This window comes from Mya arenaria, chromosome 15 (assembly GCF_026914265.1).
Source record: "Mya arenaria isolate MELC-2E11 chromosome 15, ASM2691426v1".
NCBI classification, from domain to species: domain Eukaryota; kingdom Metazoa; phylum Mollusca; class Bivalvia; order Myida; family Myidae; genus Mya; species Mya arenaria.
In genome coordinates, this window is record NC_069136.1 from 40,878,127 (window position 1) to 40,892,790 (window position 14,664).

General features: G+C 35.5%; 1 pseudogene; it reads left to right on the forward strand.

The window, feature by feature from the left end:
* Positions 1–2,491: 2,491 nt before the first annotated feature.
* LOC128219384 (monocarboxylate transporter 12-like) lies at positions 2,492–9,751 on the forward strand (annotated as a pseudogene).
* The last annotated feature ends 4,913 nt before the right edge of the window (positions 9,752–14,664 follow it).

Below are 14,664 nucleotides of genomic sequence, written 5' to 3' on the forward strand. Positions count from 1 at the left end.
CGACATTTCCGGAAGGGCTCTCTTGGATGCCGTAAAACATAAGGTTTTCTCTCATTGAGCGGGCTTTTAAGTCTAAAAGGTCCTCCTTAGATTTTTCTGCTTCCTGTTGGTGTGATTTAAGAGAACTTTCCGCATTCTTACACATTCTGTCTAGCGTTTTCACCTGCTGTTGCATTGTAGCAAAGTCCTGCTTTCGCGCATCGTTTTCGTCGCTGATGTAGGTGCACGACTTTTCCATGTCGTTAACTTTAGCTTCCACAGATCCTATTCTGGTGTCGAAATCTGTCAGCTTCAGTTTTATAGAACTCAGGGCCTTTTCTATTTGGTCTATTTTCGGAATTTCCGCTTTGATGGATTTAATGTCCGCGATAATTTCCGCTGCCCAGGGGGGTGGGGCGGCACTACCCTGCGGGGTGGACGATGTGAACACTCCTGGGGACTGGGGGTTAAATCCAAATTGCATTGGCTGTCCATAGTTAAATACAGGTGATTGGTTAGGATTCATCACAGTTGACACATATGATTGTGAATTATAAAGAAAATCCGACTCAGTATTTATGCACGTGGCTATCGATCCAGCGTGGTCACTGTTTTCAATATGACTACCCGATAACGAGCGGCTAGCTTTTCTCTTTTTCGTCTTATATTTCTTATTTGGTTGATTGTTTCCAGTTTTTAACTCCACAGACACGTTAATTCAGGACCAAATTATACCTTGTCAAGACAGACAGACAGTTTTTTGACTTGCACATAGTACATCGTCACAACACATACATATTATAATACAATTTGTCAACGTGTATGGCCAATGATAATAAACAATAATAAATACACATTACAACATACAAATATGTAGAAAAAAATGAAAAAACACAATAATTAATATATGAGGAACAAGGTGAACATGGTTTATAAATGAAATTAAGTATTGACATTTAGTCAAGGCAATTAGTAAAATTGAAATGTGCTCACTTCAGACTTCAAATGTTATAATATTAATCTCACATGTTTAGGCATGTCAAGTGGTCCAATTTGTATTAGTACATGAAATTTGTATATTAAAACTATCAAGGTACATATTTTTGTTTACATGTGCTTTTATTATGTTCACTTTTATATGTCAGCCTTATAGTACTGAAGTTAATGATGCCTAATATGACACCTTTTTTCCATTTTAGCTTTAAATAATTACAGCATGTCTATAGATTTCCTTAAAGTAGCTTTAGTTTTTTTTCCAATTCTTTCCAAAGTTTTAGAATCCCTCTATGAGGAAAAAAAAAGTGCGCCATTTTGTTGTCTAACAAGAGAGCAGTCACAGACTCCACTTCTCTCTCACTAAGACCTATATGTCTAAGAAATTTTAAGTCAATACGTCTTTTCAAGTAATACGCCATAAAGTTTTTTGTACAAATTTCAAATTTAAAAACAGTAATAATTGAAAATTTAAAGCTAGAATTATACTCACATGTAAGACATGAACATATGTTTTCTGGCAACATGTGTTTCAAGTGTCATATGGATATCTTGACTTGTGTTTGAGTGTGTAATGAGTATCTCATTAGCCTGATTTTCTTCAATAAGAGACAAGCTAAAATAGGGGAGAATAAATTTGCTATTATTAACGCTAGAGTTACGCACGTAATTAGTCATACATGTACATATAATATGGAACCGGTATACTTAGCAAAATGGCTGTTTTAAAATGAAAATAAGGTTAATATTTAGCAAGAACTAAAACAAAACGTACATGTGAATGAGTTTATTGCACAGCACGAAGTTGTAAAAAATGCATTGCAATGCATTATGGTGATTTAAAATGCATATGCATGTTCGTCTATGCTAACAAAAAGTAAGAAAAAGGAAGAAAATATGATTATAAATAAGGGAGAAAATATTAAAATTAGTATCATTAAACAAAGCGTGATAGAAATTCATACATATATATTTCAAATCAAGGGTCTAAGATTTTAAACTTAATAACAAGAATATTAAATTAGCAGACAAGAGCACTGACAGTTAAAAATAATCAAACATACAGAATTCAGAGAAAATTATAACAAAACATTTCCAATGCAATAAATACAGATCATATAAATTCAGTAATATAATAACCACAAATAGAACATCCAGAAAAATAATAACAGAACATTAGATTTTAGTGGACTTTTTACAACACACACATATTAAACATTAATAAACAAAAACATCAGAAGTGCTCATCTTTTTTAATAAGTTATTCATCACTGTGTGGGAACGGACACCGGTTATAGCTCAAAAAGTTATAAATAAACAGACAATTATGCAGTTGTTTTTCTTTACCAGAGGTAAGATCTTGCTGTGTTAATGCATATCTACCATATCCACGAATGAAACAAGTGTTTGAACTAATAGTTCATGCTCTATTCATCTTTGGTATTTAACGTACGTGCATGGAGTATAGAAACGTCCTACTTGTGCATCTAGACCTTCAAACAAGGGGAGCATCTTCAATATGTCGGTTCCGAAAGACAGTGGATGGTCATGGATGATCCGTATAGGTAAACTTAACATTACAATCATAATTTCTCATGCAGCATGTATTTACCAGTTTAATGTAACTAATTACACACCAAGTGTTGAAAAGATATAACAAGAATATTTACCATCTGGCAAGATCATTTGATTAAGGTTTTTTTAAGAAAATAAAAGTAATTTCTATTCAACCCGAGAATAAATGGCAAACAATTGTATAACTGGAATACTATCTTGTATAGGAATTGGGTCCAGTTAAACTAATCAAATGTGAATATGTTATTTATAGATGCATTAGCTTAGTTTTTCATTACTTGTCATTAATACGTCATCACATTGAATAATATGAGGAGATCATCTGCGATTCAAACATTGAATTCAAAAAAAAACATTTACTAGTACATAATGATAGAGTGTATGTAGTGTACGATAATGTTCGCATAATTATATCTACATAATAAAGGTGTTCGCCAGCGACAAGCACTTATATTTTTCTTACAATAGATCTGATTGCAAATGACTTTTGCGTATTTTTTAGCATAGAAGTGATTTCTCGACGAGTATATTGAATAATTGCTAAAGTTTAATTCGTGTATTTGCGAAATCAATCGATCACTGGCCATGACTTGGCTTTAATACGGTCAACAAACAGATATGGAATCTGGTTTAAGTATTAATAAATGGTTTTATGAGCAGCAAGTGTAAGCAACAGTAAATAGTTTGTCACATTTAAGTATACCTTTACCATTATTAATCTATGTTTAAAATAATAGTCTACCATTTAATCATTCAAACGAAATATGTATATGAATATGCCAAAAATGAGTACACACTTAAGTTGCATTCCATCAATTTATACCTATATGCAATCACTCCATGTGGATATTCATACATAGGTTATAAAGATAGAAACCAACATTTTCAGTCATTAATAACCATGCGCACATAGTTGTTGTTTCAGGAGCTACAATGCAATTACTGTTGACTATTGGTTTAATCAAGTCTTCAGGGATCTTGTTCATTGCCTTTCAAGACCGTTTCGAGTCTTCTTCGTCATTAACGTCACTACTGTCATCTGTGCAGAGCTTTTCATACAGCATTACAGGCAAGTTTAAATGGCCCTAATGATGTGCCCCGGCACATACGGACTGTGTTCTCAATGTTAATCAAATAGATTAACCTTTTAGGTTAAAACTATTGTAAACATTAGAACAGTATTTTCCTGAAAATCATAAATTTTGACATATTATATTGAAAGTAATTATGCCTCCCTTCGAAGAAAAGGGGTATATTGATTTGCACATGTCGGTCGGTCGGTCGGTAGGTCGGTCGGTCGGTTAGTCGGTCGGTCGGTCCGTCGGTAGACCAAAGCTTGTCCGACTGAGAAGGTTTGGCATGACCAGTAGATGACCCCTATCGATTTAATGGCTCAGCGGGTCAAAGGTCAAGGTCACAGTGACCTTTAATGGTAAAATAATTTTAAAGCTTGTCCAGGTGATAACTCAACAATGCCTAGACCTATGGTCATTAAACTTGATATAGAAGTTGGGCCTGACCAGTAGATGACCCCTATTGTTTTGGGGGATCATCGGGCCAATGGTCAAGGTCACAGTGACCTTGAGTGGTAAAAACTTTTTCCGAGTGATTACTCAACAATGCCTGCACCGATGGCCCTTATACTTGACTTGTAGGTTGGCCCTGATCAGTCGATGACACCTATTGTTTTGGGGGGTCATTGGGCCAAAAGTCAAGGTCACATTGACCTTGAATGGAAATAGGTTGTCCAAGTGATAAATCAACAATGCCTGCACCCATGGCCCTTAAACTTGACTTGGAGGTTGGGCCTGACCAGTAGATGAACCCAATTGTTTTTTGGGGTCATCAGGCCAAAGGTCAAGGTCACAGTGACTTTGAATGGTAAAAGGTTGTCCTTTTGATAACTCGACAATGCCTGCACCCATGGCCCTCAAACTTGAATTGGTGGTTGGGGCTGACCAGTCGATGACCCCTATTGTTTTTGGGGTCATCAGGCCAAAATTCAAGGTACAGTGACCGAGAATGATAAAAGGTTGTCCAAGTGATAACTTGACAATCCTTGCACCCATGACCCTCAAACTTGACTTGGAGGTTGGGCCTGACCAGTAGATAACCGCTATTGTTTTGGGGGGTCATCGGGCCAAAGGTCAAGGTCATAATGACCTTGAATGGTAAAAGGATGTCCATGTGATAACTCGACAATGCCTACACCCATGGCCCTAATACTTGACTTGGAGGTTGGGCCTGACCAGTAGATGACCCCAATTGTTTTGGGGGGTCATCGGGCCAAAGGTCAAGGTCACAGTGACCTTGAACAGAAAAAGGTTTTTCGAGTGATAACTCGACAATGCCTGCACCCATGGTCCTCAAACTTGACATGGAGATTGGGCCTGACCAGTAGATGGCCCCTATTCATTTGAGGGGTCATTGGGCCAAAGGTTAAGGTCACAGTGACCTTGAATGGTAAAAAGTTGTCCGTGTAATCACTCAAAAATGCCTGCACCCATGTTTTTCAAACTTGACTTGGAGGTTGGGCCTGACCAGTAGATGACTCCTATTGATTTTAGGGGTCAATGGTCAAGGTCACAGTGATCTTAAAAGCAAACTCAATAATTCCTGGACCTATGGTCATCAAACTTGACATGAAGGTAGGGCCTGACCGGTAGATGACCTTCTTGACTTTTGGGTTCATCGGGCCTAGGTCAAGGTCACAATTACGCAAAATGGTTAACAAATCTTCTCCCAGTGATATCTCAACAATGACTGAACCTATGATCATCAAACTTGACATGGAATTTGGGCCTGACCAGTAAATGACCCTTATTGATTTTAGGAGTCATTGGGTTAAAGGTCAAGCTCACAGTGACCTTGAATGCGAAAATGTTTCGAGTGAAAACTCGACAATGGCTGCACCCATGGCTCTCAAATCTGACTTGGATTTGTGTCTGTCCTGAAGATGACCCCTTATGATTTTAGGGGTCAAAGGTCAATGTCACAGTGACCTTGAATGAAAAAAGCTTGTCTGTGTGAAAACTTGTCAATGCCTGGACCCATGGCCCTCAAACTTGACATTTAGATTTTTGGTGACCGGCTGATGACTTCTATGGATTTTGAGGTCATAGAGTCAAAGGTCATGGTCATAACCCACTCTATCCTCACACTTTGAATGGTCATAATCTTAAAACTGCCTCAACGACATTCAATGTCAGTGACAAATCAGCTGTCATTTCGGTACATGAATATTTCATTCATTTGTCCATATAATCCTGACAACATTGCGCTCAGGGGGGGGGGGGGAATAATGTTTGATAAACAGTTCTTGTTTAATTATATACTAACCCCATTCAATTTAGACCATGTGGACATTCGGAGGGAACCTATCATAAACTGATTCCACATTTGTATTCTCAAAATAGCAATTCAGATTAACGTTACCCTATCCGGTAATTACGAGCATATAATGAAGCATTATTAAACTTATACATGCCTTTAGATTTTAAATGTTGAACTACAGCTTCCTTCAATATGTGTTTGTTAACAAGCAATTGTTTTACTCACCGCTGGTGCGACGGTATATCCATTTCTTTGCATTTTTTATCATACGTTTTATGTCTTCGCATGATGTCAGCTATCTTGTTATTTTGTGCAACTTCCGCTGTTTTAAGGGCAAGATATATCTTTGTATATGTATCTATATCAGTCATGTATAAGGTGACTCATCCCTTTGTGTTTATTATATTTATATTCCCCAAAAAATGAAAGCTGTGTTCGGAGCCTTTCTTTGCATCTTTTTCAAGTCGGATGCTTTTAAATTTTGTGAAACGTTCTTTTTTGTGGCGAGCACATGACTGCCACTCAACTTGTTGGCATTGCCATCATTTTTCATGGTAACTGTGCGAGAAAAATGCGCCACGATTCTCGTTGGCAGTCAGTCTGAGTCAAGGCATTTGTTTAGAGCAGAACCACCTAACGCTCGATAAAGCTGTATACATTTTTTTCTTACAAACGTTTTGATACAATCAATATAGTTTTTACAGAACAGACATTTATTGAAGATAACAAGGACAGGTGTAAACTATATTAGACAATTTTGGTGACGTTGTGTGCTATCTCGCTTTGATTGCCATACGCAGAACAATATTTAAATCGAGTTAAATTGCAGGAATAATATCGCAAAAAGTCCGTAATGACATTAGATAAATACGCTTTGTATTTCGCAATCCTTATTGCAGTGATTAGACGCAGAAAATTCCTAATTAAGTCCTTAATGTTTTTTATCTCATATTATCACAATCTACAATGCCTGTCTATAGCAGAGTATTTTAATACATAAGGGTGTCAACACCCCTCGAAAACCTATTGGAGCGCCTGATTCCGGGCCCTTAATAGCAATTTTCCTGATACAGAATATAAGTATGCCGGATTCCGGCCATAGAAGCTTCCACAAGAAAGCAAGCGAACATAATGTCGTTCATTTCCAGTTCAATTGTTTATGCGGTAATACTTTTAAAGAATAGATACATATTTGTTTTCTTGAGGGAGAGTTCCAGAATCCATTTACATATACATGTATATTGTTAGAATCACGGATATTGGCATGTTCCAAATGGTCGACCCATTTGCACCCAACGTCAGGAAATCATGGACCGCCGCTAGTCACGGTTATTAAGTAAACTTTGACAGTATTGGAATGGCAAATATAACTCAAAATAATATTTTACAGTGAACAAAAAAAGAACAAAAGTACTTCTGTTTGGTATTAAAATAATACTGCTCTCATATCAATGTATAAATTATATTTCCATTACAATACATGCTTGTTGAAGGTATTGTTGTGTTATAAATTTTTGCTTCATTGGATTATAGATTAACGGAGGCATACAATACTAGGAAATAGGTTTCTGCTTGTCTAATTTAATACAGAAAGCGCTTTAAAGCATCATCCCTATCATATCTGGCCTACACATTTATGTACTTCTCGCTATGCGTGTGTTTTCACTGAATTTACCTGAGAAGCCAAGAGTTAAAATACGAAAATCAAGCAAAATTAGGACGTTTTACTCATAATAAAATCTAATCGTATTCAAGATTCCGGTTGAAATTTAAGCGGTATTCCGGATGCCGTTCCATAAATATGCGATATTCCCAAGTCCTTCAAGGAGATGGTGTGACACCCTCCTTAATAATTGTATAGGAGTTATCATTACTATAGTATCAGTAATTATATATTGATATCATTGTTATGGCGTGTATGTTTTTTACATTTAATTAATAAAATCATATTGAAAAAATGTTTTCGTTGACAATCAAATTGTAATTTCCTAATCTTCTATATTTGTGTTGAAGTCTTATTTTTCGCCAAACTCTACTTGAATGGTGTATACTTTGATGTCAATTTGTAAGTTTCGTTTGATTAAGATTCATTTTCAATATATTTTTCTTCATGTTTCGGAAATGCCCTTACTCTGTGTACATCGCTAACAATGATCAGTCTTTACTTTGACAAGAGGCGAGGATTTGCAAACAGCATGGCGGTTGGAGGAGGTTCTATTGGTGGTCTCGTATTAGCTCCTTTGCTAACTGTGCTGTTCCGTGAATATGGATACCAGGGACTATTGGTCATTGCCACGATTGTGTTAAATGGATGCATTAGCGCGGTCTTATATAGACCTACAAAATTTTACAACGAACAATTTAAAATAGTTCCTGAAAGTCAAACACTTATGACTGATGAAAAGGCAGACACAACTGATGTTGAGTATTATAAGAAGCATAATGAACATGAAAAATCAAAATATGTTTCGGAAAACAATTTTAGAGACCTTGAGGCAACAACTTTTGGAGAGAAACCAATAACTAAAGGGTATGGGCGTATTCCTAAATCCCCGCTACTTTTGCGAGCTCAGACCGACACATTCAGGGAAAGAAGTTACAGTGCAAATAACGCGGATGTCACTACAAGAAATAACTGCAAGAACTTGCTTCGAGATATTGACAGACAAAAAGTTTGTCTCAAAATATAAGGCATACAACGGTGTCTGAAAACGTCTGCAGTTCACACATTAAACAAAGGGAACATATGTCCCTATCTTTAACAGAAATAGCGTGTGTGGATTACATGGCTACTTCTGTGATGAACCTAGCCGAAGATATGAAAGAGTACGATAAAGTCACTTCAACTTCAGTAGGTGAGACCAATGACAGATCTAAGCTTTTAACATTTCTAAAAGCTCTTCAAAGTGTATTTGATCTCAGTCTGTTGAAAACGCCCGTGTTTATTGCTTTTTAACTTTCCGTAATCATGCAGTGTCCAGGTACAACCTTGAGTACTATATTTATCGCACCGTATGCCAAGGAATTAAACATCAATCTGAACGCGTCGCCTTACTTGTTACTATATATAGCGCAGTGGATATTATTTCAAGGATCATAGTAGCATTCATATCTGACAACCGATATCTTCGAAGATCTTCTATCGTTGCCATCTGTTCAATGACTGTCGGAATTTCTTCTCATCTCCTTCGATGGTATACAACATTTGAGATTCTAGTTGCCTACACAGTGTTATTAGGCCTGATGGGCGGAGCCTACTTTTCCCTTTATGCTGTAATTATAGTTGACGTTATGTCACAGGACAGACTACAGAGTGTCCTTGGCTTCACTGCGCTCTTTCAAGGTTTCGCCAACGCGTTGACATTCTATGTTATTGGTATGTATTTACATGCATATGCCTCGTGTCTTGGGGCTGTTGTGATTTGTTTGGCCATCTGGCTTATATTTGTATGGTATTTAAAGTATATCTCGTTAGTTCTGATACTCTGTTCACCTTTGTATTGCCGATATACTTGTAACTACACTATTCTCCTTAAAATCACATATTCTGGTATTCTTTTCAAATTTGTATTACCTATATGAACGATATTATGCGATTGTCATTATAAAATTTAACATAACATTATGTGCGGTGTTAATGGAGTTTTAGAGGGCGAGCTGGTGCCCGTTTTAATTTGTATCTTGTCCATTTTCAGGCTTTTTACGCGACACAACGGGATCATACACTGCATCTTATCACCTGTTGGGAACCATGGCCATGTGTGGAGGAATTATCATGTTCTTCTTACCAAAGGTGCAAGACCGTGTAAAACAACGCGGTGGTCTTGATATGAATGTTGAAGAAGACAAAGATACATCATCCGATAAATGATTGACATATTGCGGCACTGTTGTTATGTTATCAAACCTTGTAAATCGTGGTTTACAGCTCATTATGGACTGAATATCAAATAAATAAATGTAAACGTTTCATTGATAATTAATCAAGATAAAGAAATCAAGCGTAGAATTACCGAAAAGGGATTGCTAGAGTTAACTCCCTTATAATTAAGATTTTTAATTCAGCAAAAATTGCAAATTTGTTTTAAATGCATTTCTATATATTGTCATTGGTAATGATATAATAGCTTGGCGGTAGGCCATAGGACTTAACTACATTGGACTTGTTATACAAAAAGCAATTACGAAGACGTTCAACACTTCTGGGCATTATTTTATTTTTTTCTAGTGTTATACTTTCATTTCATGAACGCAAGTGTATTCAAATATAAGTATTTTTATACTATGATATGTTATCTTGTGTTGGGTTTCTGCCTTTTATCAACTCATAGAGTGGTACTTGGCATGCTTACCAATTGAAAACATTTTTCCATTTCTACACAATTCACAATTTCCAATAATGCTACAATTACTGATTTTATTGTGTGGTGATATTGAAAGTAACCCAGGTTGATCTAACATTACGAACAGATGCTTCTCAGTCGTGTGCCAAATTATTAGAGGTATACGCAATAAAATACAATATATCCAAGACAATTATTATGACTACGATATTTAGTGTTTAACCGAATCATATCTTACTACGCGATAAGCGACGATGTCGTATCTATTGAAAGCTACGAAAGTATATTTCGATTCAGCTCATTCAAGTGGTATTGCCGTAAATTCAAGTGCACAAATATGTTCCAAAGTAATTCGCGATTATGAAAATTTACTACCAGAGTCGCAATTCTTGACTGTATGTGATAAATTGGAGTTATTCTTTATATGCGATGTATATAGACCTCCACACTTATCTGTTGAATTTTGGGACAGATTGAGCGTAGCTGTAGACCACAAATAACGATAAATACGATAAAAAAATATTTTCCTTGGTGATATCAATGAAGATCAACTTAATTCAAGGAATTATAAATTTAGCGACATTCTAGCAATTAGTAATATGCGAAATATCATTCAACATCAACTAGTGTGAATGTTACATCCTCTACGCTCTTAGGCCCAGTTGCCACTTTGAAACAAAACACCCATTAGACGTCGGTATTTAAGACACCCCTAGCGGAATAAACGATCATTTTTAAACATACCTTTTCGTTTAAAGTAGTTTTGATCATGCAAACGCTTACATTCAAAGGATTGGAATTATAAAAGAGGATATTTTCAGTTTTTAATAATCTTATTTTTACTATTGATTTGTCCTTTATTCGAAATTCGCCAATAGATTATGCATGCGAAATTTTTACTTCTAAATTTATAGAATTGGCATGTGTGTGTATTCCATCGAAAGTTGTAACGATTAGACCTAATGATAAACCTTGGTTCACTACATAAATTCAAGAAATATTTCGTAAACGCAACCGACTAAAACGTATTGCGATGAATTCTTGCAAGGGTACTAAATGGAACAAAAACAAACAAATACGGAATTCCTCAAATAATATAAAAAACCACGCTAAAGAAATGTTCTATAATAGTATTGAAGATAATATAAGTGATGCAAGTCAAGCAAACCCGCGACAATATTAGAAAATAGGTAAAATGTAAAATGTTGTCAAAGAAGGAAAATAGTAATACAAACGCTATTCCACCACTTTTGAATACAACAACAAATAATCTTATTTCCACAGATAGTGGTAAAGAGAATTTACTAAATGATTTCTTCACCTCCATATCTCTGAAAATGACGTAAAAGACATTTTAAATAATCTGGTGATAAATAAAGCATGTGGACCGGACCTGATAAGTCATAAAATGTTAAAAGAAACGGTTTTTACCGAGACATATCCGTTACAATTACTGTTTAATAAATCGCTTCTTGACTGCGTGTATCCTGTTCTTGGAAATTAGCCAATGTGACTCCTCTTTTAAAAAAGGTTGAACGATCTCTTTCGTCCAATTATCGACCAATTTCGTTAATAAGTAGTGTAGGCAAGGAAAGTATTGTCTTCAAATATGTTTACAATCATGTACATGCCAATAATCTTATTTATAGTTTACAATCTGGGGTTTTGCCTGGTCACTCCACGGTTTTTCAGTTAATTGACATATACAATCAAATATGTAAGGCATTTCATGAAAAGAAATCAACATGCATCTGTGACATTTCCAAAGCTTTTGACAGGGTCTGGCAAACAGGCCTTTTTATAAGAAAATGGCATTGGACACAATGTGAAAGATTGGAGTTCTTCTTATTTGTCGTATAGGTCACAAAGAGTCATTGTTGGACAAACGTTTTCTAAAGTTACCAATGTCAATGCTGGTGTACCTCAAGAGTCTGTACTTGGTCTTTTGCTTTTTCTGATATTTGTTAACAATATTGCCGACTCCCTTGAAAGTACAACGCGACTATTTGCAGATGATGGCTCTCTAGCCGTTTCTTCGTCAGATACCAGCCATATTGAATCTACACTAAATAGCGATCTTACAAATATTTTAAATTTGGATTGTATTGTTCAATCCCCTCAAGACGAAAGTTATGTTTTATACGCTATGCAATCAAATACTACCATATATTGTGTTCGCCGGCACCTTGTCGAACTTTGTTCAAAACCATAAACACTTAGGGCTTTGGTTTACAGCTAAAACAATCATGACACGAGCATATAAGCCACATTATTAAATCAGTCTCTAAAGTGCTTGGGTCAATGATGTTGTTAAAATATAATCTTGGTAGAAACACGCTTAAACAAATATACATCTCGTTTATGCAACATCTGCTTGAATATTCATTTTTAGTTTAAGATAATTGTGCCGTCTATGAGAAGGCATGTTTAGTAAAAATGCAATACGAAGCGGCTAGAATTGTAACTAGGTTAAACCGATCAGTTCCTAATCATAGACTTTTATTTGAAATTGGTTGGATTCCTCTAAGTGAATGCAGGGAAATGCAAGTAAATTTTCATGTATCGTCAAAATGTCGGTAGCTTGCCACAGTATCTTCGCGATCAAAAACCACAGACAATTGAACAAACAACCAAGTATATGCTTCGAAACAGACACAATTATGTAACCATACATAGACGTTTAATTACTTACTCGGAATTAACATTCCATCTTCCATAGCTTTGTGGAACCGACTTGATGTTCAGGTCCGCAACAGTAACACGCTCAACGAATTTAGGACACGTTTAAAGATACATCCAAAGGCTCAATTGTTATCTTGTCGGGGACAGATTTTCTAATATCCACCATACAAGAATCAGAAATGCTTGCAGCAACCTTAATGCACATCTCCATATAAATTTTCTTCGTGATTATCCTATTTGTGACTGTGGACAAGGAACAGAAGATGCGAAACATTTTTTAATGTAGTAGATATGGCGAAGAACACGTGTAATTGTTTCGAAATACTCCAATATTGCATCCTTTAAGTACACCAAAATTAGAACAAGTTTGTTTTTATTGAAGTTTTTATGTTAATAGGTTTAAAGAAACGTTTCTTTTGATATCACGCTCAATCACGATATAAATGGTCTGGGATGTTATAACATTACATGTTTTCTCTTTTGGTTGCAACGAATTCTCTTATTTTCCTACATTAAATAACTTATCATTTCCTCCTTTTTCTTCTTACGTTTAATCATGGATTAAACGACATTGACGCTATATTGACTCTTGGGAAGGGCTGAAACTAATGTTGTAATAACTTATAGCCCATTCCATTTGTTCTTTTTGTTTGATTTGATTGTAAGTGTATGTGTAAATAGTATGTAATTTATCATTCATGCGAATCATTCTTAAATTGTTTTTATTGATAAAAGCGTCATTTACATACATCTATAAACAAAATCTAAGTATGTGCTCATCGAACAGAAAATAAAATATGAATAGGTTTAAATGAAATACTGCTTACATATTATGACAGTAAAAGCGGTTTACTTCCATAAGTTCATTAATATGTTCTGAGCTTTCCAATAAGGCGGAAAGCTAGCAAATTATATACAATAGAATATATAAATAGACAAATTATCACATACGTATTGAATGCAATGACCTTTATGTTGTAATTTGTTTATTTTGTTGAAATATGAATGCTTGTATTAATGATCTATGTGCAAGTGATAAACTGTGTGACTAGAATTCGTCTAGTACTTTTCGTGTGGCAATATTGCCTGAATAACGATCAAAACAGGGTCGGGGTAAAACAAAAGGAAACTACAGGAAGGCAATCCCATTAACATTTGACCAATATCATGTGAAATGGCACAATAATTAAAGCCAAACAAACACCAAACAGAAGTCAAAACACCTCAAGACAACAAACATTAAACAGCTATCAAACTATGGTCATTTGTATTAAAATAGTACTATCATTTGGTTTACGTTGATTAGCGAATCGGATGGCGGGCTGGCTCGTGTAATTACATATGTGCTAAATTGCATGGTACCTTATAAATCATCATATCAAATATCACTTATAATAACAAAATAAATGTACTAAGAGCGTTAGACTGTATAAATTTGAATCGTATGATTATCCGGCTATACTTATATCAATGCCGATATACAAGATTCACACTTTCATTGCCAATTAAAACAAACGCAGTAATTAGTATATTTTGACACAAACATGCCAACTCATTCGCAAGTACAAGTGATTCTTGAAAATTCATTTAATATCAAGAGCATGCTTATGCCTGCTGAAGAAAGATGCAATTTGTCGTCTTCACTTTAAATTCCACTGCAGATCGGTTCTGAACAGCATACATCCTCCATAAGAAAGAAAATTACCGTTCGCATTCATACACTTCTACTTTCTATTTTGTTTCGAAATGTTAGAGTAGA